The 27,045-nt window shown below is 40.2% G+C and overlaps 1 long non-coding RNA gene across 1 annotated transcript in view; it reads left to right on the forward strand.

Annotated features, from left to right (window-relative positions):
* Positions 1-27,045, forward strand: part of LOC119705265 — a 142,197-nt gene that overhangs the window by 83,161 nt on the left and 31,991 nt on the right. The window contains exons 2-6 of the long non-coding RNA XR_005258179.1: positions 14,196-14,452; positions 16,706-16,874; positions 16,967-17,055; positions 17,556-17,640; positions 19,190-19,308. This is a non-coding gene — a long non-coding RNA (uncharacterized LOC119705265). The remainder of the gene's footprint in view (positions 1-14,195; positions 14,453-16,705; positions 16,875-16,966; positions 17,056-17,555; positions 17,641-19,189; positions 19,309-27,045) is intronic.

Below are 27,045 nucleotides of genomic sequence, written 5' to 3' on the forward strand. Positions count from 1 at the left end.
CAAGGCTTAAAACCCCCCTGTACAGCACTCAGAAATCCTACCCTTTACTTCGTGACTACTTCTACTATACTATCTAAACTTGTGTGTGTGTGGCTTGTAATTCTTCATACAGAGTTGGTAATTTGCTTCACAGGCTAAGATCCAAACCCCACGTGTGTCTTTGGCTGCATGCCAGGGTCTCAGAGCCCCCTGCCAGCGGCTCTGGCCATCCAGGGCACCCAGAGGAGAATCCTGGGTTCCGACATCTCCCCCTTCTCTTTGCACCAAAAGCACATCTTTGGCAGCCTTATTCATGGCCTGCCACATGCACTGAAGAATGCATGGCTGAATGAGCAGAAGAATTACAAGCCTTATCAAAATGTAAAACTATCATCTAACAAATTTTCTACAATATCACTGATTCCCACACCCATGCAGAGACCCAAAGTCTGCAATCTTCTGTGGACTGGTGAAGCACAATGGTTGGAATCTCTGTGCAGTCCACATCTGTGTGTCTTCTTCTCTGCTTGTTGAATGCTCAGCGTTTTTTTGCACTTGATACAGTCTCACATTCTTCACTGAAATCCACCTGTACTTTGTACCTGTTAAAACACAAACAAATCCACGTCCCCGCAGGGACTGGAGGATCCTCTCAAAATCCCAAAAATGAAAAATAGGTTTTGATGTGAAAATGAAACCTTGATCTGTTCTGTTTTGCAAAATTGCATAGAGAAATGCAATACAACAGTAATTAGAAATCAACCAAATAACACAGACTATCAATAACACGTGTGAAATCACACAATTATCAAGTACCACAACATTAGACTGTCATCCCAGAGTCTGCAACAGCTGATGAACCTTAAAACAACAGAAGATTGAAGAAATCATGTCCGGATTCATGTTTCTCCAAGCTTCCTTTCAAAACCAGCTCAGCTGTCATATATGGTCAAATTGCCAAGTCAAAAGGACTTGAATACTTTTTGATGCAGAAAACTTCTGGGTTGATTGTCAATCACTCCACCAAGTAGAGCTAAAGCTTGGCCACAGCTCGAACTCTAATTGGTGAGTATCATTTAACACATTCTAAAACAAGACTCTTAAAAACAACAGTTATGAATAAGAAACCTTAGGATTAGAAATCTTTCACACCATGAGATAACATGATAGGGATTCTTCAAATACAACAAACCTCTTCTTCAGAGATATGAACTTCATCACAGTCTGGATTGTGAACCTGGATCTGGACACTGAGAGTGAAAGAAGTGCAGCTGCATGAAAGACTCATTACCTAATACAATATTGAAACTCAAAAACCTAAGAACTTAATGTTACAACTGATTTCTCTGCTGAAGTACCTCTGTAATAATGACTGAAAAAAAACCATGAGACTGGCAATCTGGATAGAAAAACCCAAAAAACATGTGAGTAGTTAAGAAATCAAAAAACAGGATCCTGAAAAGACATGTGTCTTGCAGATGATCACAAAAGAGATAAAAGATTATCACACAAAGACATGAAAGCCGGCTGTAAATACAATACCTTAACAATACCTTAACAATACAATACCTTAACAATAATTCTTATCACAAAACAATCTTTTTAAAGCATTCATATAACATCAACAACCATCATTATTTATCATTATTACTTATAAAAATTAAAAATAACAAAGGTTACAAACTCAATACCAACAATTCCTAGAACTCTGAACCATTGGGAAATCAGCTGATGGCCCCACAGACTCTTTACATGATGTTTTGTTTCCCTAGGAAGCATTTTTCACAGTAGAAAAACAATAAAATCCCAAGAAATGACTGATATGAAAATACCTATTTAGAAATTCAACCCTTAAAAAACTTTGTTTGACTGCAACATAGAGCTCTGCACTTATGGCATTGTCCATGTCTTCTGCATCTGTATCATGGTCCTCTGGCAAATACTGTTGCCATCACTTCTGTGGAACCTGCCTGTGAAAGAACTGAACCAATTGCCCCACATAACATCTGCTGCATTTTTTCTGGAGTTGATCCTGTTGAAAAACTGGATAAAGCACTGTGAAAATTCTCAGAAGCTTCTCATCCTGCCCTTGGAAAAGTTTCCAGACCTGTTTTTCCCCAAAAGCCTGCCTGGAATTCTGGCTACTGTGGTTGCCTAGCAACTCTGACAGAGCGGTGCCTTGAAGGACATCTCCGCCCTGACCTTGTCCCGTCTCTGCCTGTGCCCTGCTCTCCTGTCCACTGGGATCCGCCTCCCCTGGCTCCGTGCCAACGTCCACAACCGAGCGCGCGATTCTTGTCCCGTCTGTGCCCGTTTCGCGTCTACAACATGCGAGCTGCCCCTCCCCGACCAGGTAGGGTTTCGCTCCACCGACACGCGCGCGCGCACTGGCGCTGCCGCTCCGAGACGAGCATCTCCGCGGATCTCTGCTCAGTCTCATGAGCTCAGTCCTGCCAGCGGCACTGCTGCAATGCGAGAGCGGCCCCCCCCGCCTGTCGGGCGGCCGTGTCCGCGGCCGCGCGGGCTCTCAGCATGGAGCGCGTCACGGCACCCTGGGAACGCGCAATCGCCGCGTCCGAGCTTCCCGCCGCCGCTGCCTCTCCTGCTGCCGGCACTGCGCATGCGCGCGTCGCCGCCGCCGCCGCGGCTGCAGCTGCCGCCGCCGCTGCGCCCCCGCTGCCGCTGTGGCCCCCCCGCCAGCCTCCGCAACCCCCGCCGCCGCCTGTGCGGGTCCCCCGGGCTGCCGGCTGACCGGTGCCACCTCGGCATGGGTTCTGTGCCAGCCGCCGAAAAGCAGCTCCTTCTCCCGTCCTGCAATCTCTCTGCCCCCCATCCTGCCGTCGCCTCTGTCACAGGCTGCAGTTCTGGGGAACAAGCCACAAAGAAGGCAAAATCCCAGTCCTTCAAGCCGCGCTTTCCCGCAACTGGAAGAGGTGTGCCTGGGCACCCTGTAAGTCCTGAAGGTGATAACGATCCCCCCCCCCCACCTTTTGGTGAGAGTCAGTTCTGTTCCTCCTAATTTCATAACAGTAAACCCCGTCTGCGGATGGCTAGACAATTCCCCCTCTTGCGGATGGCAAGGAGGTATCCCCCCCCGACTGGGAGTCATTTCTACTGCCTGCTGATAAAAGGTACCCCCGCGGCACTCCGCGAAATTTCCTCCCGCATTACTCTCTCTGGAACCAAAAGTTTCAAGGCCTTGTTTTCTTTCCCTGTTGCTAAATGATAAAGATGTCCATTAATCTCCCTGAGTTGTTCCTGGGAATATGCTTTCCCCATGTTCTTAGTTTTGACTGTTCTCACCAAGAGCTGAATCAACGCAAGGTCGGTCCGGAGATGGTCCTGGTCCCTGTCCAGCAGTTTTTCAGGCGAGGAATTCCAGACGTACATCTCTGGTTTTCTTCCTCTCCGGGCTGCTCTCGAGGTGATTTTGTCTTGGTGATGTTTTTGTTCCGGGCTCTCTGCTCTCTCTCTCTGGAACTTCGGAGTGTGCCTTCTTTCCAGATTGGGTTTGGAGGTCGTCTGATGGTTTTATATCTTTGCTTCAGTCGTGCCGACCCAGGGACGCCAGATGTGGGGTTTCACCCCCGGATTGGGATGACCCCGAAAGATGGAAAAGTCCCTCCTCCAACCCGTGCCTTCAAAGAAAGACTCAGTAGTCTTCTGTTGTCTGTTCTCAAGGTTGTTTATTGTTGGTTATCTACAAGATTCTTCTCCTGAACTGCTGTGGCCCGTTCAGCAGCTCAGACAAAGGCACTCTGCCCTCCCAGGGGGCTGGTGCTATCTTTTATATCATATATTACGTACTACATGTTTATACTTTTTCCCCAATGCCTACTATCTATATTGAATGGTGACTTTCTACTCTAAACCAATCTGTGAGTGCCAACATCACCAAAGACATGGAGGTTAGGAAGGAGAAAGAAAGAGGACAGGGCACACCCAAGTCCCTCCATCTTAGATCTCCTGACCCCCATGTACAAAACTTGGACCCCTGCGTACAAGGCTTAAAACCCCCCTGTACAGCACTCAGAAATCCTACCCTTTACTTCGTGACTACTTCTACTATACTATCTAAACTTGTGTGTGTGTGGCTTGTAATTCTTCATACAGAGTTGGTAATTTGCTTCACAGGCTAAGAATTAGGGATCAGAATATTGTTTGTTGCCAAAGAAATAAATTCTGAACTCTTTCCTGAAAGGTAAGTGATGACACTCTTAGAGTGGAGACTGGCAGGTCTGTGCAGAACATGTCCCATGGAGACATCAAAAAGTCCATGAAGTCTCCATCTGAACTTTGTGGTTCTTCATGTTCTCCTTGCTTTCCTATTTCTCTCACTTCACTCCTTCTGAAAATGTTTGTCTCTGGTAGCCACATGAGAGAAAACAAAAATTATTTTCATTACTGGGCCTCAGTCTGAGATTGGGGTTCAGACTGAAGTCCAGTGGGCTGGACATCAGCCCTGGGGCTGCTGTGTAACAGCTGATATGGTACTTCTCCTTCTTGACCACTCCCAAAGAGATGGGAAAATGGACATAAAATCATAATGCTTTGGAGTGCAGCTGTTTGGTCTTGTTAATGAGATGGGATTTTTTCAGCTGCAGGGTGATGCCATAGATGTTTGTGGAGTTAGCATTGGAGATGATGGGAATTGCAAACCTTTGTGTCTTATCCTGCTTAGTACTTCCCCTATGTGACTGGCAGTGCCAGATTCTCTGGCTTCTGAAATTATTAGAAAATACTTGTATTCCTAAAAAGAGAGAAAACAGCAATCACTCTAGATTTTCAGTTAGGTTTTTTATTCACTCGAGAAAATTCTAACATAAAAAATGTTACAAACAGAATCCATACAAATGTTTTCATTCTTCCTTCCATAGTTTCCTATGTGTTGTGTTGCTCCAAAGAGATGAGGTAGCTGACCCTTTGCAGCAGCACAAGCCACTGAATCCCTCACAGCCCCAGCCAAAATGTTGCCCTGAATTTCAGCACAACACAGGGCAGCTTATTGCCATTAAACTATGGGGGTTTGTTCATTGGTCCTATCTAAATGTAACACCCTCTTCCTGGGAAATTAAGTGGTTGAAGTTTGTGTGGACTGGAGGCAGCACCTTCATATTTCCTCAGATGGATTTCTCTGAGGTTTCCTAAGGCACAGGATGTTGCTGGCATTGACAGCTCTCTCCTCTGAAGGGGTGTACAGCTGGATTACATTTCTAAGGCTAGAAAGAGTTGAGATCACTGTTAGAACAGCTTTGGTTCCTGCATCCCCAAAGTGCAGAAGGATGGGTTGTTCCAGTGTAAGGCCTTGATTAAAAGGATGCTGAAGCTCACCCCAAGCCAACTCATTGCATCTATCCCAGCTCTGGGCTGCTGGTTTACTCTCCTCATCCTGACCCTGCCTGGGGAGGTGTGAGACTGCACTTTGTCCCCTGACACAGCAACCCTGCTGTAAAGTTTCAGACCTTTCCATATCTCAAAGGACAGTTGCAGCTTCCTTTGAACCAAGACATTTCTTGCAGCAGCAAACTCATTGCTTAAGGAAAACTAGGCATCTCCCAATTTCCTTTTTATCCTTTTTATTTCCCTCTTTGTTAGGATTTTTTGTTGGCACTGCACCAAAGTCTTTCTTTTTACAACCAAGATAAAGTTGTTACTTCGATTTTTTTTTTTTTTTTTTTTTTTTGGCATAGAAGTGGATTTGCATAAATGTGATTTGCTATTCCAGTGCCAGCAAGTCTGAATGGAAACCTTTTGGGATCTGCTGGGGCCCTTTCCTGACTATGCAAATGTATAGAAAAGAAATAATGAAAAAACCAAATTTTTTAAATGAAAAAATTAAATTTTCTATACATGCAAAGGAATTTATTAAAGATGTCATTCAACTCTGTAGCTAATAGTTTATCCTCTGTGGCTTTTTCAAAAAATTGCTTATTAGAAAAACAACTATCACACTGAGGAGAAGAATTAGGGCTATTTCAAGCATATTATTTCACAGTTTCTTGCCAGTGGGAGACTCAGGGAGGGGGCTGGGGGCTTACAGTGGCTAGACAGACCATTAAATTGGTATTAAACACTTTTCCATATGAAGGAAATCACCTTCTGCCAAAAATCCAGGAGCAGAGGGATTGGTTTCAACGCAAGTTGTGCTGGGATGGGGCTAGATAAACTTTGAAAAATTAAAAGGTCACTGGGGTCAGGGTGCAGGCTTCAGAGCCTGTCTGGCTGGCTTCCTTATAGACTCTTGGAGAGCTGGCACACCAAAGCAGCATGACGTCCTGCATAAACATTTGATCCTCCTGACCAGTTTTTTCCATGGTATTAACTTTCTTAGCAGGGAAAAAAAAAAAGTATATAAAAATGACCAAAGCTGTTTTATATCAATTTTCACCATGCAGAGGCACGGAAAGATTTCTGTGTTGTGTCCAAAGAAAAAGGGAGGGCAAAGGCAAAAAGAGCAGCTTGCCAAACTACTTACATAGATTCACAAACTGCTCTAGTTCCTAAAATAGCAGCTTAGCACAACAGAGGGCTCCTCTGCAGCTATGATAAAATATACTGTTATTGATTTTTCAGCTGGTTAATCAAGTGGAAAAGATAAATAATATAAACCATGCAAATCTAGGAAGATAGAATAGAAAGTTAAATTATTCTTTTAGACATCCAAATCAAAGAAATGTTATAGGGCTGGCTAAATCTCCAAAGCAAAGAGAACCTGGATGGAGCAAGAGGGACAGGTCCATGGCTGAAGGGAGTTGGCACAGTGTGAGGAAGGGCACAGGTACATTTGCATGTTGTTTTGTGTGTCCTTGGCTTTGGGGACACAAGTCAGTCCCGTGGAAGCTGGCTCAGTTCCAGGGCTGAGCTTTGTGTTGTCCTCTGGCCCCTGGAGAGCCCGGTGTCCCTCAAGACCTCGATGTGCAGTGCAGTTGTACCTGGTTTGGAAACAGACAAATGTGGGCAGCAGTGTCCTGGATAAACTGAGCATGGTGAGGCTGAAACCTTGGCTGGACAGATGCATTTCACTTTCCTGGAAGGCAGAGCCAAGAAGAATTAAGGATTGGCCCATTCCTTCTATTGTTAAGAACATCTCCTGGCTTGGCTTTCGTGCACATCATGCTTCAACTTCAAAATACTGATCTCAGCTCAGGAAAAGCAAACAAGCAGAAAATCTTCACTGTCGTGTTGTCAACTTTCTTTTAAATGCTGGAGTTTCTTTGGTTATGCTTTAAACACAGGACCTAGATTCTGAAATGAGCTGATGAAGTTCCTGATCAGAGCCTGAGCATGAGAAAGTGCGTTGGGCAGCTCAGTGAAAGTTCAGAGCACTCTGCATGGGAATCCTCCAGCACAGAGCTTTGTGCTTGGAAGCAGCTCTGCTAATTTCCTGAGGAATTTGTGTGGCATATCTGCACTAGCTCTTGCAGGTATTGTAGTAGCAAAGCTTAACTCTGAGGGAATTTGGAGCCATTAAATAGTGAAGCAGCTGAGGATCCTGTAGATCCTGTATTATCTACACAGGATCATGGAGGTTTGTGAAATCTGCTGGTTTGTGGTATTTGAAAGAGACAAAAAAAATTGCTTTCTGTTTTAAAGCTTGGAGCTATTTTTTCCTGAACACATCTCTATTTCAGAGCTATTTTGCTGTTCAACCTCTTCTGGTTGCCCTCAAGGCATGGATGCTACCATCCTACACCTGTAATGTGACCAAAACCAGTTCTCCTCCTGGAGCTGTGGGAGAGTCTGGTCATAGCCTGTATATATACCCACAGGTAATGCATTGCTGGCTGTGGATTCTTGTGATCAAAGTGCATTTTGGAGGTGGTAGCTCACATTTGGAGACCTGTAATCCTGCCATAAGGCTGGCAGAAAATTCACCATATATTGGGTGAATAGTCTGGGTTTTATTATTTTATTTATTATTGGGTTTTATTGCATGAAAATTCCGCATCTGGTGATCAGAAGAAAGAGGGATATTCCAGGTGATATTCCCTTCCCTGATATGACCCTGGTGAAAGAGAAATACAGGAAGAGGCTTTGATGACACAGAAGACCAATGAAGGCTGCACATAAGAGGGGAAAGCAGGATCAAATGCCATGACAAAGCCAAGCCATGTTGCACCAAAAGCTGAAAATAACTCAGTGAGATGATAAAATCTCCAGCATGGGGGTGGGGAGGAGTACAGTTTAAGGAAAAGAAGAGTTGAAACCACAGAAATGACCATCGTCCATTTTTATTTTAACCACTTGCAGGAAGGTGATGAGTCACCTCTGCCATTGCTCTTTGATTTATTAGCAAGGTGAGTTTCCTGCTATGGAAATTAGAGCCAGCAGAACTGCCAAAGAGGGAGGAAGAGTCTGCACAGACATCTCTGTAAGCTCTGCAAGAAGCAGGAGGAGGAGGAAACCTGTTTGGATGGGGAGAGGAACGTGCCAGAAACACAGAAGTCAGACAGTAAGAGTTATGTTGCCCCTCAGGAGGTGAACAATAAAAAAATAATGTCAGATATGGAGTAGACACAGGTAAATGAAAAAATCTGAATTGAACTCATTTTTGTGGATATCTGAGTGCAGAAAACTTCTCTCTTGAAACTCTATTACTCTGCTGGGTCAGTGGAAGGTCAGCTGTCCAATAAGTTACAGGGCTTTGTTAATTTGTTCCACGTTGGGCCTGAAGTCTATAATTAGGTGAAACAGGACTTCATGGAAATTTCTTCGCTGAAGTAAAAGCTCAGATTTTCAGGTCATGTCATTTCCATGCCCTTCCTGGACCTGAGTAGCAGTCCTCCCAGAGAGCTTACAAACCTTCTGCTAAAAATATGTTAGTAAATAAATACATGTATAAATATCTACAATTTTTTTTTTTAACACAGATTTTTGGGTTTATTGGTTAATTGTTTTGCTTTTTTTGGGGGAGTTTTTTTTTTGTTTAGCCCAGCAAAGGTTAAAACTTTCCTGACAAAAATGCAGCCCATTAGCTGAATACATATATCTGCTTGTGTGTTGTTTGGTCCTCTGGGGAAAAGGACAGGTCACTGAGAGGTACAGACCTTCTTCCTTAGCTAAAGTGCTGGAGGCTTTGAACTGAAGTATTTTCATATGTGGATATGTGGGTATTGTTACAAACAGAAACTGTATTGAGCATTAGCAGTGCAACAGGATAAAACTGGAAAAGAGTCTTGAATAATTGCACAGCTGTAAATAAGATTTATTGTTCCCCATGTTCACTCTTCTGCATTGTCAGACATCCTTTCTAACTCTAGAAATTCATAACTCTGAGGTGTTGTTCACAGAAAATCAACAGAAGACCAGCTTGTAAATATTTTTTCAGGTTTAACTGGGGTTCAAACTGAGACCATGTGTTCAAATATCTCCATTTCCATGAAGCTGCTTTCCATTCTGAGCTTTGCAGATCAGGCCAGTCATTATTAGCCCAGCATAATTCATCCTCATTCTTTTGGATAAAACATTCATTGTCATCATGCTAATATTTGTTATGTGGGTTCATTTTATGTAGTGGGTTGGTTTTTTTTTTCCAATTTCCTCTACTGCTTCAATAACTCCTCCATTTCTTGCAAGACTTAATTTGAAACTATTTAAGTTTATTATTTCAACTTCCTAAGATGATTCTTTGGCATGGAGTAAACAACCTTAACTATGCACTTGCTGACATTCCTCCATTATAACTCTCTGCCCCTATTTTATCACTTATAGAATTGCTTTCTAATCCTTTTTATGGGTATTTTTAAAAATAGCTTTCTTATATAATAGATAGTAACATTCTTTATAAAATGAAAGTAAAACCAATTAAATCTGCTTTATTGTATTTACAAAAGATTGATGTGTGTAAATTCTAACAGCTTATTTGGGGATTTTAATTTAAAAGTGCCCTGCAATAACATTCTCTTGTGCTCTGGGAACCAGCAGTAATGGAGAAGCCACTGCCTGCAGAGATGCTGAGCTAAATTAAAGTATTGTGTGCTGCTATTCGAGCATCTGCCTCACACGCTAATCTCTGGGAAATGCTTGAAAATACCCTAAAGTAGCAGCCATTTCTTTGTTTAAGTTTGAAAGCTTTTTGTATCTATTCTCATTAATGCTGTAGTGCAGAAGATTTGCTGTTCTGTAAATGAATTGAACAGAAGCTTCTGCAAACCAAGAACAGATTGCAGATTCCCCATTTCAGTCTCCATTTTACTTTTGCTGTGTGTAATGGATTTAAATTTGAGCTCCAGGGACCTGGGTTTTACTGTATTTCCTTCAACATATGTGCTCCCTGTGATATAGAAGCAAAATAGTTGGACTTACATGGATACTGCAAAAATTTGAATATCATGCTGCCTGAATGATTGAGGATTTTTTACCCCACCTTAGTCTTTCTCTTGAATTATATTTGCACATATGAGACTCTAAGTGTATGGTTATCTGGAAGGTGGCTTCCAAAACTGCTTCATCTTCATTGTAAAGTCTCTTATTTTTCTTCTCCTTTATAACATTTTCATTCATCCAGCTCTGGATCAGAAACAATACCATGTGATTTACAATCGAGTATGACATAAATAGTTGAAGCTGTAAGAGCAGCATGTAGTAAACAAACAGACTGTAGGCAGTAATATATTTGAATACAGGATTTTTATGCATGAATAATCCATGAGTTTATAAAAATCAGTCTGTTTATAGATAATTTAGGAATAGAAGAATGCTTTTATTCATGAAATGACTTATCTTCTCCAGCTTAACAAACAGTTCCGTGAAATGCAAGAAAAGAAGAGTTGTGATGTACAGATTTGCCAAATTTAGCTGTTGTTATTTCAGAAGATAAAAGTGTGCATCCATAAGGGCAAAGCCTGCAAATGCAGAGTGAATCTCAGCACACTCCCTTAGATGCTGATTTCTGCACTGGTACCTAAGCTGCAGGTGAGCATCCTTGAACATCCTCAAACATCCTCCTGCAGCTGCAGCTCAGCTGAGTGAAAATATTATTGTTTCCTGCTACTCCTTTCCCCAGCCTGGACATTAAACCCCTTTTGTAGCTGCTGGAGGAGCTCCATTTTTGACAAAGCAAATGGATTGGCAAAATCACATTATTTGTTTAGGAGGGGATGTCTTTGAGCAGCTCCTAGAAGATCTGAAGGGACAGTTACAACTGCAATAAGGGAATGATGTGTGTCCATCCCCTGGTTCTGCCTCTGGCCTGGTAATTTAAGTGTTGCCATGCCAAGTAAATCATCAGTAAGAGGAGAAATGGCAGGATGTCCATCCTGGCCCAGACTGTAGCCCTGCTTAGAGCTGCCCTTGGAGTGCCTGGGTAATCAGGGCAGAGCACAGGAAGGCCAACATCTGTTTGTCAGTCTAGCCTGAAAGAATGCAGGTGCTTCAGAAATAATGACTATGCCATTTCTGAGCCTTTCACTTCATTGTTTTTCTTCAGCCAAAGGCATCTGTTGAATTTGAACTAAATTATACAAATAGTTTATCACTGTTTTGAAAATCATTTTTATACCTAAGAAACACATTTCCTTGTCCAAAGAGAGTCCATCAACTCCCTTCACATCTGACCTCTTTTCTGCTTCTGATGTAAGTTTCTTTAATGGTTTATCATAAGGTCTTTATGCCTTTCACCTTAGTTCTCATGTGTTTAGAAACACTACTTGCAAAGAAGGAGGCTCTATTAGGATAAAATAATACCTTAGAGTGCTTGCAGCTAGAAAGTGGAAATAGTAAAAGCTGGTTTTAAAATGCTTACAAAGAAAACAACTTGAAATGGGAAATCAGAAAGGGACTTTAGAGAAAATGATGAAGGGATTAGAAGAGTGTGGTGGTATTTCAAACTGAGGTTCCTTACATGTGTTTAATTAAGAGCCAATCAAGTAGGATTTAAATATACATAAACTAGACACAGTAGAAACTTGTTAATTTGCACTCTAATAATTTGCAGATTTTATAATTTGTGAAAAGAAAAAAAATTAAAAGCTTCCTTCTGCCTTGCAGCAATGGTTTAAACCAGAGGCAATAGTGAAAAAGCCTATTATTAACACTTTGTTTCTTTGGCAAGTGTACTGGAAAGCAGTGGCTACACTTGTGATTGTGTTGTAAGGGATTAACCACTGGATCATAGTAATTAATACACCATAAAATGCACTTTATTCCTACCCTTTCAGACACCAGCTGCTGTAACTCTCTAAGATTTTCCTTGATTTGGAGCTGGCCATAAATAAGCACAAGTCAGAAATGCAATGATTTGCAATAACTCTCAGGCATTAAAATCACAAATCAACACCACCAGCATGGAAGCTTTTGAACATATGCCTGGAAATTCCTAATTATTGTTGGAATGTTGTCCTCCTGGAGGTTTTGTCAGCCGTGGAGGGTGGCAGGAGGGTGGTGCTGCTGCTGTTGCAGGTCACTGTCTGCAGGGCCGGGTCCCAGAGCTCACAGCTCAGTACAGGAGAAGGAACTGAGAATGGTCTGGTTTAAGCTAATGTGGATTTTTCTAAGGTGAATCCTGATAGGCCAGCTCCGGCTCATTATTATTAATTATTAATTAATATAGGTCTGATTTTATTGCCCTCTCACTTGTGCAATAGATCACAATGCTCAGTGATACTGTTGAGGTGTCTCTTCCTTCATACTTATTTGCATAAAATGTAAATTGAGTTTGATGTTATTCTGTGATTAAACATATTTGACTGATTTTTCAGCCAATTTTAACCTGTTATATGCAGTATTTTCCAATGAGGTTGTTCTCATAGAGTCTAGGAAATATTAAATCCCAGAGAAATTCCAAACATATTTCATACATTTAATTCATTAATTTTTAAATTAAGTTGAGATGTTAAATATGGTTTTATTTCTGAAATAACTTTTACTTAAGTGAATTATGGATTAGTGCTCAATTTTTATTACCACTCCAGAATTTTAGAATATTTTCCTTTGAATTCCAGTTGTGTGAACTCACCTTGATGTATGCTGCACTTGATCCACACTAAATCAGGAAAAAAAAAAAAAATAAAAAAAAACCCAAACAAAACTGCAGTAGGATCACATCAGATTAAGATATTCCAGTCAACTTTAATCCTGATTCCAGTTGCCTGGAAGCTGTCTACCCAGTTATATGTAAAAACTTGGAGGGATGGTCCATTGAGTCAAATTTTTTTGTCTGCCACGTAATTGCAGCACTTGGTATCTTCAGCAGGGAGTTGCCTGTATAGAGCTCTGGGCAGAGCAGGACCCATTTTTATACATTCATCTTCTGTGGTGTATTTGGTTAATCAAATCTACGTCTCTGCAGCTTTTCCTCTGCAGCCTGTAACAAGGTAGAGGATTTGCATTGTGGCTCCAATAAGGTTGAAATTAGTATGAACTTATGTTCAGTTGCTGATGTTTAATGTATGTTAGATTAAGTGGTTCTTTGATAAACTGGCTCTGAGGATTGTTATGACAATCCTTGTGATTGAACTGCAGTAGTACCATGTGATTAACAGAGCTAGTTCTACCTTGTGCTGTACCCTGCTGCCACAGGCAACCAGCCAGATCAGCTTTCAAGGCAAAAATTGTTTAAGAACAAACAAAGCCCTCAGAAACTAAAACCCCATACAAAATAAAACACACATACACAGAGAAAAGTTCCCCCCAGACAATTGAAACATCTGTCCTTACTGTTGCAGTAAGTAGCAAGGATCAGAATAATTTCCAAATGGCATAGGAAACTATTTTTCTGCTTCATATTAATCTATTCTGTATCTTCATTGAAAAAAAGGGTCACAAATGGAAACAGCACATATTAGATATGCTGAGAAAATGCTTGCATAGCATCTTATTGGCAAAACCCCCAAACAATAAATATTCAGTGTTTGAGCCAGCCAGGTGTTGCAGGGTTTGGCCAAGCCCAAATCCTCCACAAAAGGATCTATTTTTTAGCATTGGTATTTCAAGGAAATGTTGGTTTCTGCAGAACTGAGGCTCTAGCAAGAAATCAATAGACCCTGGTGAGTGCAGTGCTCACCTTTCAGAGAGTCTGTACTTATGAAAGAAACATCTCTCAAGTAAGGCTTTTGCCAAGGCTCATTTAAGCAGAAATTGGTTTCCTGTTTTTTTTAGGAACATTTTCCCTCTGAAAGAAGTGAGATCATCCTGTCAAGAAGTTTTCTTCTGCTTCTGTTTCAAGTGGTCCTTAAAAGTGGTTTTTTCACTATCCCACTTTGCCTTTTTGTCCCAAGGTCTGGAGGAAGTCTGTCCAGGATGAGACAGAAGGAATCTTTGGGCAATGGAGGAATCCCCAAGAAAAGCAGTGGAATTTGCTGCATCAGTCCCTGGCCAAAAGGAGACGAGCGGAAACATTCTGCTGGCAGGAATATGCTCAAGGATGTAATTAGCAACAGTGATAAAAGAACAGACATGGAAACATGAAATTAAATGGAGCTAAGTATGCAAACCTGCTCTTGCAATGGGTCACTCAGTGATTTTTAAAACAAATGTGAGTGGGCAGTATTAGCTTAATTCCTCATTTTATATTCATCTGCTGGTCCTCACAGCAAATACTCTTGCCTCTGTTTTCAAAAATCCCACATCTGTGGCAGACTGGCACTATGAGCGTGTGGGGATTTTGGTGCCCAAGGATTTTGTCTCTCCTGGCAGTCCTGCCTTCGACAGGTGAGTGGGGGCTTGTGCCCCAGCTGTCCCTGCTGGGGCAGTCTGTGTCACCCGGGCATCAATTTTCTAACCTTCTCCCTTAGTGAAGGATGGAGCCAGGATTCATGCTTTAGTTTCAGATCACAGCTGACAAAGCAGTTCATCTTTTATGTATTTTTCTAGTGTAGTTTTCAGCCAATTTTTTAAAATTGAAATTTAAATTTGAGCTTATCTTTGAAAAAGTGCTTTGAATTCTTCATGGTAGTCAAGATGTGTTTCAGCATTTCTTTAACCATTTTTAAATTGATTTGCCTCACTAGTAAATATCAGTAATTTAAGATTTATGACTTTTTTTTCTTCATATAAATGTTTAAGGATTAAGCTTGAGGTAAACTCCTTCATGTTGCTGCCCACTATTTGCATTCATGGGTAAGTTAAACTGTCTGATTCCCTGTCACTGATTTTTCAAATGTTAGTAATAAAAATTGCAGAAGCATTTTTAATGCCAAAGATTAAACAGATGTTGGTGGATATATTAGGTTTGACAAAAGTTTGGCAGGTGAAGTTTAAAGTAAGAATGGCTTTTTTGTATTATTTATTTTTAATTTTAGCTTTCCTGGCCTTTCAAGTGTGTTCAGAAGCGAGATGGATTATAATGATGTTTGCCACAGTTTACTCTCATGCATCCCTAAAACAGGAACATGTGAGATGGGAACTCTTCATCTGGAGGGATGTGTGTAATGGCTGATATCAAAAGCTGTTCACCCATCCTCAGTGATTACAACCCCCTGGGAGCTGTTCCCCAGTTCATGACATCAGCTGAAATCACTCTCTTCCTGCTCTGATCTGGCTGCTTTGGTATTTCGTCTCTACTGACCCTGGAGCTCATTCCTTATGCTGATTAATGTCTTCATATGGTCCTGAACCCCACTGTCCTGCATGTCTGCCCCCGTTTCTCCTACGCTGTTACCTTGAGTGATTTCTCATAATTACAGCACGTTTTTGTGAAGACACATTGCCTGGCCTGTCCTGCCAGACACAGTCCTCGGAGTCTCCGGAGCTGGAGGGCTGCCAGGCAATATTTTGCAGCTGCTTTGTGAAAATCCCAGTGGCTCAGACCTCGGTGATGTTGGACTCGGACATAACCAGATGTTGAGAATTCTTACCAAGCACATCCTGAGCTTCAAAACGTTCACAGATTCTTGTGAATAATGGTGCATCCTACCTAAAGGGTGCTGCTTGAATGTGTGTTCTATCTCCAGTTCAGACTCCCTATCTCATACAAGTGTAGAAGGAAAAAATAAAAAATCTGTAAACCATCTTGTACTCAACTAAATACAGGCCAAGACTTGTCCTGGTGTAAGAATAGAGCTAAATAAAAGCTGGTTTAATGTATTTCTAGCTGTTTGAGGTATTGTCCACATACTGAAGTGTTTGCTCTTTCCACACCCTGCTGTACCAATTGCCACACAAGAACTAGCAAATTGCTGATCTAATTCCATGAAATATCATGTGGTGGCTTCTCCAGCCTTGGGGAATTCTCCTAGAAAGTCAAAGCTGGTCTGGAAACTATTTTTTGCTGTTGGAACAGCTTAAAGAAGCTGCCTCCCAGCAGTGAGTGGAGCCCGTTGTGCCTAACAGATGTTTGCAGTCCTGCCTCAGAGCTGCATAAGCTCACATCTGAGCCTTCTCCTGACAAAGCACATCTGAGAGGGGTGCTTTGCTTCGTGTCATTTGCTTTTCCACCCAATTTAGCTTATGTGCTGAGTGTTGTGTGCAGGGATATCCTCCAGTCAGCACCCAAGGCTCCGAGGGATCTCTCAGACAGTGCTGTGCATGTCTCCTCCCAGGAGCCTTCTAATCTGAGTATTGTGAATAACACAAAGCATGTCCAGTGTCTGTTTGGTCTAGTGGAAGTGGCAGGTTCCTGAGGTGGAAGGGAGGAGGACTTAGACATTCTCTGGAAGTGGAGAGGTGAAACCTGCTGTGTTGTTCTGGGAGCTTTTTCAGCTTGGCTTACCTGTTTGTGCTCCTGCTCTTTGTCTTTCTCTGACTATTGGGCATTTGTAACAGGTGATTTTTTTTTTCCTATTTATAGTAAACCTGAGAGGTGAACCTGTCCTCCATTGGAACTTGTGGGATTTTGCCCGCTGCAATGAAAACAATTGAAAAGGGCATTGTAAGGAACATTGAAAAGGAACACTTGGCTGTAAAAATAATTTGCTTGCTGGTTTCTCAGCTTTGTACTTCTCATTGGTGATTAAAATGTAAGTTTCTGTTTTGAAATCAAAGTTAAACTTAGCAAAATAATTTTTTTTTCTGTGATTTTGTCTTTTTCCTTTTTCAATGTTCCTTACAGTGCCCTACAAACACTCCTATCCTGTCTTTCATTAAGTGTTCCACTGGCTTGCTGAGCATTGCAGAAGAGATGCAGCATTGCTGTATCAGGTGAGTCTTAGTAGCCAGGGTGTGAAGGTTTACTTGAGAGTCTGGAAAACTAGAAGAGTTTGACTTAAATGCTTTTTATTAGAATTTTGCTTTCTTGCAAAAAGTAGTGTTTTGTTTGTTTTCCTTGCTTGGTGAAGGAAGGTCTCTGAAGTAAATGTGATGTGTTTTCCTTCAGTCAGGATTTAGCTCTAGGAAAAATGAGCTTTTCCCTGTTTCACTGCCACTCTCATCTTGAGGGATCTGTGTCTAACCAGAAATGTAAATATCTCCTTGCTTCCCTAGCATAATTTCTGAAATGCTTGGAAAGTAATTTCCTTCTTATTGAGAATTTAGGATGTTGTATTATTTCTTAGATTAAAGCAGCATCTGCAGCTATATGAGCCAAAGTTCTACAGCATTTCAGTTTTTTCTCTTAGTAGACCATAGCCCTATTTTAGGAATCAGTCATCTGTCCCCTCCCTGCTCACACTGGGATATAATAAGCAGTTGATCTCTTTCAGGTCTGTCTGTCTGTCAGTAACATACCCATGCAGCTGCTCCTTGTGCCTTGTCTGATCCCCGAGTCCATCCATCCTAGCAATGTGTGTAAGTGTGTCACTACTGGTGAATGACACTTTCCTTTTTCACAGTCTGTGACTCTCCCTATTTATCATTCATTTTGCCTCATGTTAACTGTGTATCCTCAGCATCACCTCTTCTGCCTTTTTTTCTTTTTTATTTTATTTTATTTGCTGGTTATGCCCTATCCCAGCTAATTTCATTGCTTATTACTGCTGCTGTATTTATTGATGGATGGCTCATTTCATTCCAAGCCACATAATCTGCACTCCTTCCTCTGCTGAAACTTGAAAAATGCACTTGGAGAAATATTTGAGGATAGGACAGTTTGGGCACTTCAGACCAAATTAGAGACACAAATCTCATCATCTTTATTAGGGTGTGCATCTAATGTTTCACACAGCACTGGGGAAATTTATGTCCCTGCCTCTGTTTCTCAATTAGGTCACAAATTACCCCTGATTATATTATGGTTACTGGCACATCAGTGCTGTTTTTTATTTTATCCTACCTTTCTTTTTAAGAGCTCTCATGCTCTGTCTTGCAGGTAAACCAATTAATGGTTCCACTACTTGTAATGCAGTGATAAACTCCTTGCTGCCTGCAGTGGGCAGAGGATCAATCCTTATTTCTCCCTGTCTTGATGTCCTTTTTCCCCACCTGGTGTTGGAGTGCTGAGTGTCTTGTTTGGCACAGTGGGTGGGGCACGGGCACGTCTGTGGTTTCTGGAAATGCTGCCAATGCAGTTGTCACATGCTGCTACTAAATATTGCATTTCTGTGGGTTTGGAAAATCAAAACAACCACCTTCTCACAGTCTCCCAACTGCAGTTCTTTCTGTCGAGTTAATGAAAGTTTTTAAGATTTTGCTGCTTTATTTTTATGTCATAACCCAATTCCTCATATTATTAAAAAATAATCAACTGCACCTAGCTAGTACAGCTGGAATACAGTATATGCAGATATCTCTACTGTAGACTTTAAAATTTACATGATAAAAATGAGTAATGGTGCTCAAAGAGTAATGTGTGTAAAGTTAAGCACTCATGGATAGGAAGGATCAGGATTAAAATTCCCATTTATAGGCACCTTCTAGGATTTTCAGGAGGATGTAACCAGGTAAGGTATGTAGTTTCCATAGGAATGAATTAAATATGGTCTAAACCATTATGTACTCTTGAAAATGCAGTTATTGATCTGTATTTTTGGATATCTGTATATTTTCAAATGTAACCCTGGTATGTGGGAAGTCTGTATTTAACAGGAAGTCAATGGGATTTAGCCATTAGCGGTTTTGTATTGGTACTTAGCCCTATATATGTATAGGGAAAAAATAATTCTGAAATATTAGGCCACTTGTCAAAAAAGAGGGACTTCCTTGGATGTTTATGGGATTTCCTTTAGAACATGTCTCAAAAAGGTCAGTTGGAGTGAATTAAAATATATCAAGTTTTAAGTTGTTCACAGAAGTGAGGCTATTAATGCAAAAACTATCCAGTATGTGAAGTTTTTAAAACATAAATAGCAAGTGTGTTTTGCTTTTGAATGATTAATCTTAATCCAATTTTTTTTTTCAGGTTAAGCATGAATTTTCTTTTTCAGTCCTGTGCCAAGTTTTTACTCTTTGAAGATATCATTAAAAACACCTCAAAGTTCCTCTGCCTCACACAACGTTGTTTTCAGGAATTGCTTGAAGGTAAGCAGTAATGTAACTTGGTGTTATAAGGTGAATAATTAGGAAATGAGAAAAGAGATGAATTCATGTGCTGTCCATGAAATTAGCATTCTGATAATTGTTTGGTTTGTAATTACATTGGATTTAATCTAACAGTAATACTAAGAAATTGTGGGGTTTAAAATCATCCTTTTGGGGGGAAAACTTAAATTTGTTTAAAACAATTCATTTGCATTATTAGTTTTTTGGTTTGTTTTGGTTTTTTTTCTAAACCTCAAAGGAGCTGTTTATATAAGCAGATACATTAACCTAGAGGATAATTCCATTTCAAGAGGAAGAATGAAGGACAAAACTGAATGTGCTCTGTTCCTAAGTTAATGGTTGCACAATGTACCTAAGTGTTTTGCCATTGTAGTCTCATCAACATGTGAGCTGCTCAGAATTCTTTGGAATGTAGATCACTTCTGAGGTGTGAAAGGTGATAACTACTCTCCATATTTTACTACTGATGGACCTCTCAAATGAGATGTGTGTGCTGACATCTCCATGCTTTGAAGATTTAAAGACCTCAGATAGTGGGAAAAAGAGACTAACCTTGAAACTCCTGTCCCAAATTCCTTTTTTCTTTTTTTGCACTATTGCTTTGCTGAATATATTAACTTGTGGAAAATCCTATAAAGGAAGATACTATTCCTTGTGTTATTTTAAATTTAAGTCTCATGCCAGATGATTCCTAGTGAAACGTTATTGAGGTGACTTCTGTGTTCCAAGGAACAACTTCTAATGAATATGAAGGAGACAAACTTCAGCCTTAATGTTATATATTTTCCATCCATCAGAGGCATTTCTGATTCTGAACTGTTGCTGAAATTAAGATTCTGACCAACTTTCATTGCAATTTATGGTATTTAGGAAAAGAAATCTTCTAGCAATTTGACAAGTACAATTTTCCCTAGAATGTTCTGCAGTCATCAGAATGTCAGGAATTTGTTGAACTTAAATGAATGCAATCACATTCCAAACTTTTCTCTGGTAATTTCAGAAGACAGCTTTGTAGAGTTTTGTTCTCCTTGTTCTCTTATTTTTATGCAAGTGCTGACAAGAGGAGATGCTGAGGTATTCCAGCAGCAGGGGTCTAGAGGAACATGGGATTAGTCTGATTTAGATGTCAAAAGATTGTCCTCCACGGTTTATGTAGTTAGACCTATTTTTCTATTACTGCATATTGGTTATTTGTGCAAAGGGGAACATTCCAGTAGAATATATTACAGATGTATGGACCAAAATAATCTGAATATAGCAAAGGAGGAATACTCTTGTTCCAAATCTAAGTTGGACTTTGTGCTGAAATTAATATTGTCATGAGAAAATCTGGGCAAGGTTTGAGATTTTTCTTTCAAAATTGATAGACTACAAAAAAATCTTGATCAATTTTACATGCTAGAGAGAACAAAACAAGGACAAGTAGAAAAAGAGCAGCGATTTTTTTGTTGCTTGCATTTAATGTTTTCTATATAAGACACTGCCAAGAAAACAAACTAATATATTTGATGACATATAATCTGAAAAGGTTTATTGACTTGCCTGGAAAGAGAGGCTGTAATCTTCAGGAATCCCTAGTCCTGGAAACAAAGACTTCAATCATTTTATTTCTGGATGTCCTTCCTCATTGGTAAACTGGGGGAAAATTATCATTTTCAGAACAAATTCACAATTTAAAACTGAAACTACTCTGTTTGTAATGAAAAAAAGCACAGTTTTTCATAAGGAATTTAATGGTGCTCAAATTAATATAGTGACATCCATAAACATTGAGGTGATACTGCTTGGTTACAAAAAGCAGATGAATCAATCCACTCAGTGAGAAACACAAAGGAAAAATGCTCTAATCCTTTAGGTGAATTACAAGTGTTTTTGCTAGTCCTGTAAAGTGTGGTACCTCCCTCTGTCTCTCTATATATTCTGTATAAAATGTCATTCTTCCTGTAAGCAGCTTGCTTTTGGTAAAGGCTGTTTTCCCACTAATCTCATTTTGAATCATCTTTGTTTTCTAGAGTTTCCTAAAAATCAGCTGATTTTTGGCAGTTGCTGTTTACAACCATGGTAAAAGTATTTCAAAGTGATTGACAGGAAGCAGAACAGATCTCACTGGATTTTGTTGCGTTGTTCAAAAAAGCCTTACTGCAATTCTGGCTTCTTGTGTAGTGGATGTGCAACACAGCAAGACAAAACCCCACCAATCTTTTGTTAAATGTGTTTTAAAGAATCTTGTTGCATGATGCAGGAATGAGTGTGATGGATACTGTGGGTAACAGCCAACACTGTTTGCACAATGAAGCTTTTTATACTGTACAATTTATAGTCCTGTTGATCCAGCTCATTGCAGCTTTTCTTCCATACAAAACTAACTTTTGGGTTCAAATGTTCACCCTGATGTCAAGGTCTGATATTTTTACTTCTTCTTTTCTCCTAATTTTATTGATTTTTCTAAGCTAAGCATTCCATAAATTAGTTATAGTAAGAAGGCATATTGTGGAATGTGATATAATTGGCAACTGATTGTTGATGTAGGAGATTTATGTCAGCCTTATAGTAATAGTTTCTTATAATTGGAAACATATGTGATTTTTAGTGTCTAGACTTGGGAACTTTCCCAGGAAGGAGTTCCAGGTGGTTATCTAAGCATAATAGGCCAAATGGCTACTTAAAGGCTGCAGGCAGACATGGGAAATATGTAAATGCTGCTAGCAAATGTAATTATTTCATAATTTGACATTTATAAATTGTACTATATCAATTTACATCTGATGGTTTGACCAGCTGATTTGATTTATAAATTCATGTTAAAACCTGGAATTTGCTTTCTCACTGAAATAGTGTAAAATACACTTCAAAAGTTCTTGATATATCTGGATGACAAAAAGCTTTTCTCTATCCTGTGTCTAATTTAGTTGCATTGATTTATGAATGTTTAACTTAAAATAGCAAATAGTTACATTTATAGAATGAATCCTGTGAAATTTGGTTTGGTACAGTTAAGTTACCTGGCACCCTGTGCTTGGTCTTTGTTTGTAGTAGTCTGATCTCTGGAAGGACCTCAGAAAGGAAACTCGTCTGGAAGTTGTACAGCCTACTAAAACATGTTGTGATTTGGTATTTCCTTGATCCCAGTTTGCCTTGAACATGCTCTGCACGTTAAAACATCCCTGGAGAGGGAAAGCACAGTTGGCTATCCCAGCATGAATACTCTGCAAATATTGTTCTGGGACCTGCACAGCCTGTGACTCACAATGAATATTTTCAGCTCTGGTTCTGACTGTACAATAGAAAATAGAGAAGAATATAAGTGGGCACCTAACACTGGATGACTTGATCATTGTGGCTTGCACAGAGAACATGGAAGAGCTGTGCTAGAAGATGTGAAAAGTCCTCTCAATTCGGTTTTCATGTGCCAGATGGTTGTTTCTTGTTGTGTTTTTTTTTTTTAAACCTACCTGTTAAGATAGCAAAGAATGACATACGTTATCTGGCTCTGCAGCCAAGTGTGTGGTCCAAATTATTTTCACAGAATGCCTGACAAAGTCTGCTTGCTTGTCTGCCTGCCTCAATCATTTTTCTCAACTAATGAGAAAAATCTGCCAAGCGTTGTTGGGCTAAGGCACTAATTATTCTCAAACAAATGTTTCAATTTTGCACAAGTTAGGAAGTGTCTCTGTTTTAAATGATTACATGCCAAGATGCCAGAGTAGTTAGACCAGTTTAGTTTGTCAATATGTCTGGAAGTCCCAGAGGACCAAAGAGATGAAATCATTAACAGCAAATGGGTCTGCAGTCTTAGGTGCTCTTTTAGGAAATATTGCTGCAATACTTCTTTTTTTTTTTTCGTACATTCATTTTTAATGAGAAGTAGTAGGTCTATTTTCCTTCTGGAAATGTGTACTTCTTGTGATATTCCTGGCTGCATTGGTCCTTAGATTTTAGCACTGAATTAAAGGAAATTTTGTGAGTAGTCACGCAAGACTGGCCCATCTAATCCTTTCTCAGATTTTGTAGCCTACTCATCATCACCCTATTTAAGCAATAAGGAAGGTGGTCTCTGACAGTGACAACATAGGGAAAGTATCTCCTTGTAAAACTTTCAGTTGGGTTTGGCAGCTGGAAGAAGCTTGGACAATGTGAAGGAAGTTTACAGCTTGTTTTTGAAGCAGTGGTTCTACACTTGGGCCTGAACTCCACACCTCCCTGCTCAGAAGTAGTTGTGAGCTTCCAGAACAGCATTGTCCCACCTGTGATCATGAAATGTTTAGGTCACATCTATTTGTGACAAGGTTCAAGGTTCTGATGGTTTGGTGTGTCTCTGGTGAGGCATGTGCTTCTGCTCATCTGTACCTTCGCTGATAGCTACACTTTTGCCATCTTCATTTTCCACTGTCCTCATCCCAAAATTGCTGTGAAAGAAGCAGATAGATTGCCAGGCTTAGGGGGTCCTGCTGGGTTTGTCTATGTGTATACCAACAAAAATCAGAATTTCCAAGAACTGCCTTCCTGCCTTTAATTAGGGAGCTGCATCTTTTCAGAGAAAAATGCATTTCAAAGATGATGAAAAATTAATCAATTAATTTAATAGGGATCATTGGAGAGGTTTACTTGAGCCAACTCTGTAGTTTGTTTCATGGACGTGTGTTAGTTCAAAATTGTTGGATTAATTTGTTTTTAAAGCCTGTATAAAGACTAAGGGGAAAATTAAAGGATTAAACCACCAAAAAGCAGAACTTGAAGCATTTCATGACTTGATTATTTTCCAGCAGCCACCTGTGCCAAGGAAGAAAATGTGCCTAAATATTGTGGTATTTGTATCTCCTCAAACAGTTACTCATAAAGAGATAAATGGGCAGTAATAATGTTTATTTCACTAATAGTTTATGTGTTTTCTTTGTAACACATCCCCTTCTTATTTTTTGGGAAAACATGAAACCTGGTGCCTGGATACTTTCTATCATTAATTTCTTATTGTCTTTATCTGCAGCCACTAGCTTAATTGCAACCTATCTGCTTGGTGCATGGTGTGTGTTTTTCAATATAAATTTTGAGGAATTATTGGTAAAAAGGAGATGTACTGCAAGGGAAAACCTTGTCTGAAGAGTTGGACAGTGCTGGCTGCTCCTGGAAAGAGCTGTGTGGCAGCAGTTCATGTAGATGGATGATCTCAAGCAAAGGCATTGCAAATAAAACCTTCCTGGTTCTCAGGTACAGTGCAGTCAGCAAAAGCTGAACAAGCTGGGAGCCCCAGGGTGCTCCTCAAAGTTCAACCCACAGTCAACTCCCACGCAGCAAGGAAGGTTTTAAGATAATGGTGTCACATATTTTGAAGGACTTTCCATTTTCCATTTTGTTGTTCTTTTCTTGTTTGGTATTCAGTGTATTGTTTTTGCTGGATAATTATCTCTTTTGATTTTGAGGTGCTGGCTCTCCTTTGTAAGGCCTAAATCTCACCTGTAACGTCAATTACTTTGATTTAATCAGGAAATACACACTCCATACAAAATTTTGATTGGTCTCTTTTGCTTTTTTGACTTGTGAGTCTGCTGAGAACTGAAGCAACAGGGAGGGTCTGAATTTGTTGAAGTTGGGGTCCATGCTCCAAGACCAGGGAAGTCCTGGTGGCAGTGAGAATACCAGGATACCCAGTTGTGCCTGGACTGGCAACAAGTCCAGTATCCTCCTTGTGATGCAACTCCTTTGCAAGTGTGTGAGCTTCCCAGGCAGTTCTCCTTCCATTTTAAGGATGTTTTGCACAAAAAAGAACTTCCAAGCATTTTTTGTGTAGCAGGGGATGCCATGTCATACATCAGTTTTATTATACTCATTGTTGAAAGGGATTTTATGTGTCTTCACTTATTTTTTAGGAAGTGATACAGACAGAAAAGAGAAAAATAAATGTTAGTGTAGTAGTTTCTTGTAATAGCTTATTTTTTCTAAAGTGGAATACTCTGAAATCAGCTTACCCTGAAAATTAGATGCTAGGAACCCCTTATATTTCCTTATAAGCAAAAGAGATTTTCTGTGACTGGTTCCACTGTCATTGACACTTTGGCATATTCAGGCTAATTCCAAATGCTACTCCTTGTATGTACCACTAATACTTCTCTTTTCATAAAAATGTCCTAATTTACTTGATTCTCCCTTTTTTTGTGTGTGTAAAACTGAAATTTGAGCACAGTAAGTCTTGCTGCATGTGTTTGTGCTATATGAACCTTTTTACATTGAAGCTTAGTTTTATGAACAACCATGGTTTCTTCAACTGAAAAGCTGTACTTTCCATCCAAGAACACTTCCTATTTTGTCTATCTACATGTGCTAGTTTGCAGAAGTGCAGTTGAAATCTAGTGGGAGTAGCATTCCATTGTAGCTACACAAGTGTTGCATTGTTTAAAAAAGAGAAAATTTTGCTATATAAACCCTATTGCTCTTCTTCCCCACAACTTGTTGTTACAATTCTACTTAATTCAGTAGAAACTTAATTGTACTTAATTTTCTCTCTTTTGAAATAATGATTTCTCTGGAATTAAGTTAAAAATGTTAAAACATGGGCAGCTGAAATAATGTGGAGGGGGGTTGAAAATTTGTAATTTGTTGCTTCAGTTGGAAGGCTCTCGGCAGCTTGGTAGTGTCCCTTATTTGCATCTATTATGTAACCATAAACAAATTTCTGCTGTTGAACTGATTTAATGTGGCTAATAATTTATATCTAAACTTTTGCTTTTTAAATCTTTTTAATGCGATCTAAAGGGTTCCCTGATTGAAAAGAAGCTGTTGTCCTCCGATTTGTTTTATTCTGAGCAGGAAATGTATCAGCACTGTTCAAGAAACCAGCAAATTGTTCTTTCCATGGTGCTTGGGAGGGTGATGAAGTGTCTTCTCAGGGGTCTCGCTCTTCAGTTATTTCTCAGTGCATCAGTAACATCTGAGTATTACATCAAGTAATTTTCCTGGGAGTGGGGAGCTTTCCCTTACACAGCTTAGCCATAAACTCACCCTAAGGGGCTGGAGCACAATGAATGTGAGATTGAAGCTGTCAGGTACAGGACTGCACATCCCACTGATCGCATTCCTGGCGATGGGAAAGAGGGGAGACCGAGGAGATTGGCTCTTCCAGAGAGGCCCCAGCATCGTGCAAGCAGCAGGGATAATGCTCCCTGTCCCCTGGAATATTGGTGCTGCTGCTGCTGTGCTTGGCAGAAAAGCATTCAGCCTCAAAGGTTGTAAAGTTTGTAGCTCTTCACACGGTGTCACTGTTACGTAACCCAGCAGGGCACAGCGAGGGAAAGTGTTCTCTTGAAAATCTTGTCAATATATTTTGTCGTGTCAGGACTGATTGAGCTGCAAACATAAGCTGTGTGCTTTAAGACAACACTTTTGTCTTACAGAATTAGTGTAGAATTAAATCTGCAGCATTGCTCCTCCAGCAATGGTCCTCCCTGTCTCTTTGGTAGGAAGTCTCTGTGGCCCAGCCTAAAAAAGGGAGTCACTGATGCACAGGCTTTCAGCTGAAAGTGGATTTGGTTGCAATGTGTAATTGAGCAGAGGAGGGACAGAGGTTTTAAATTATGGAGTTGATTTTAACAGTTACACTGGCATTAAACGTTCTATATTTGTAGCTCCTGCTTTAGTGGCTAAAATGGACATTTTATAGATAGAAAATGTGATCTGAATTCCCCTTGTGGGCTTGGCAGTCAGGTTTGAGAGTGATTTCATCTT

This window comes from Motacilla alba, chromosome 10 (genome assembly GCF_015832195.1).
Source record: "Motacilla alba alba isolate MOTALB_02 chromosome 10, Motacilla_alba_V1.0_pri, whole genome shotgun sequence".
Lineage (NCBI taxonomy): Eukaryota > Metazoa > Chordata > Aves > Passeriformes > Motacillidae > Motacilla > Motacilla alba.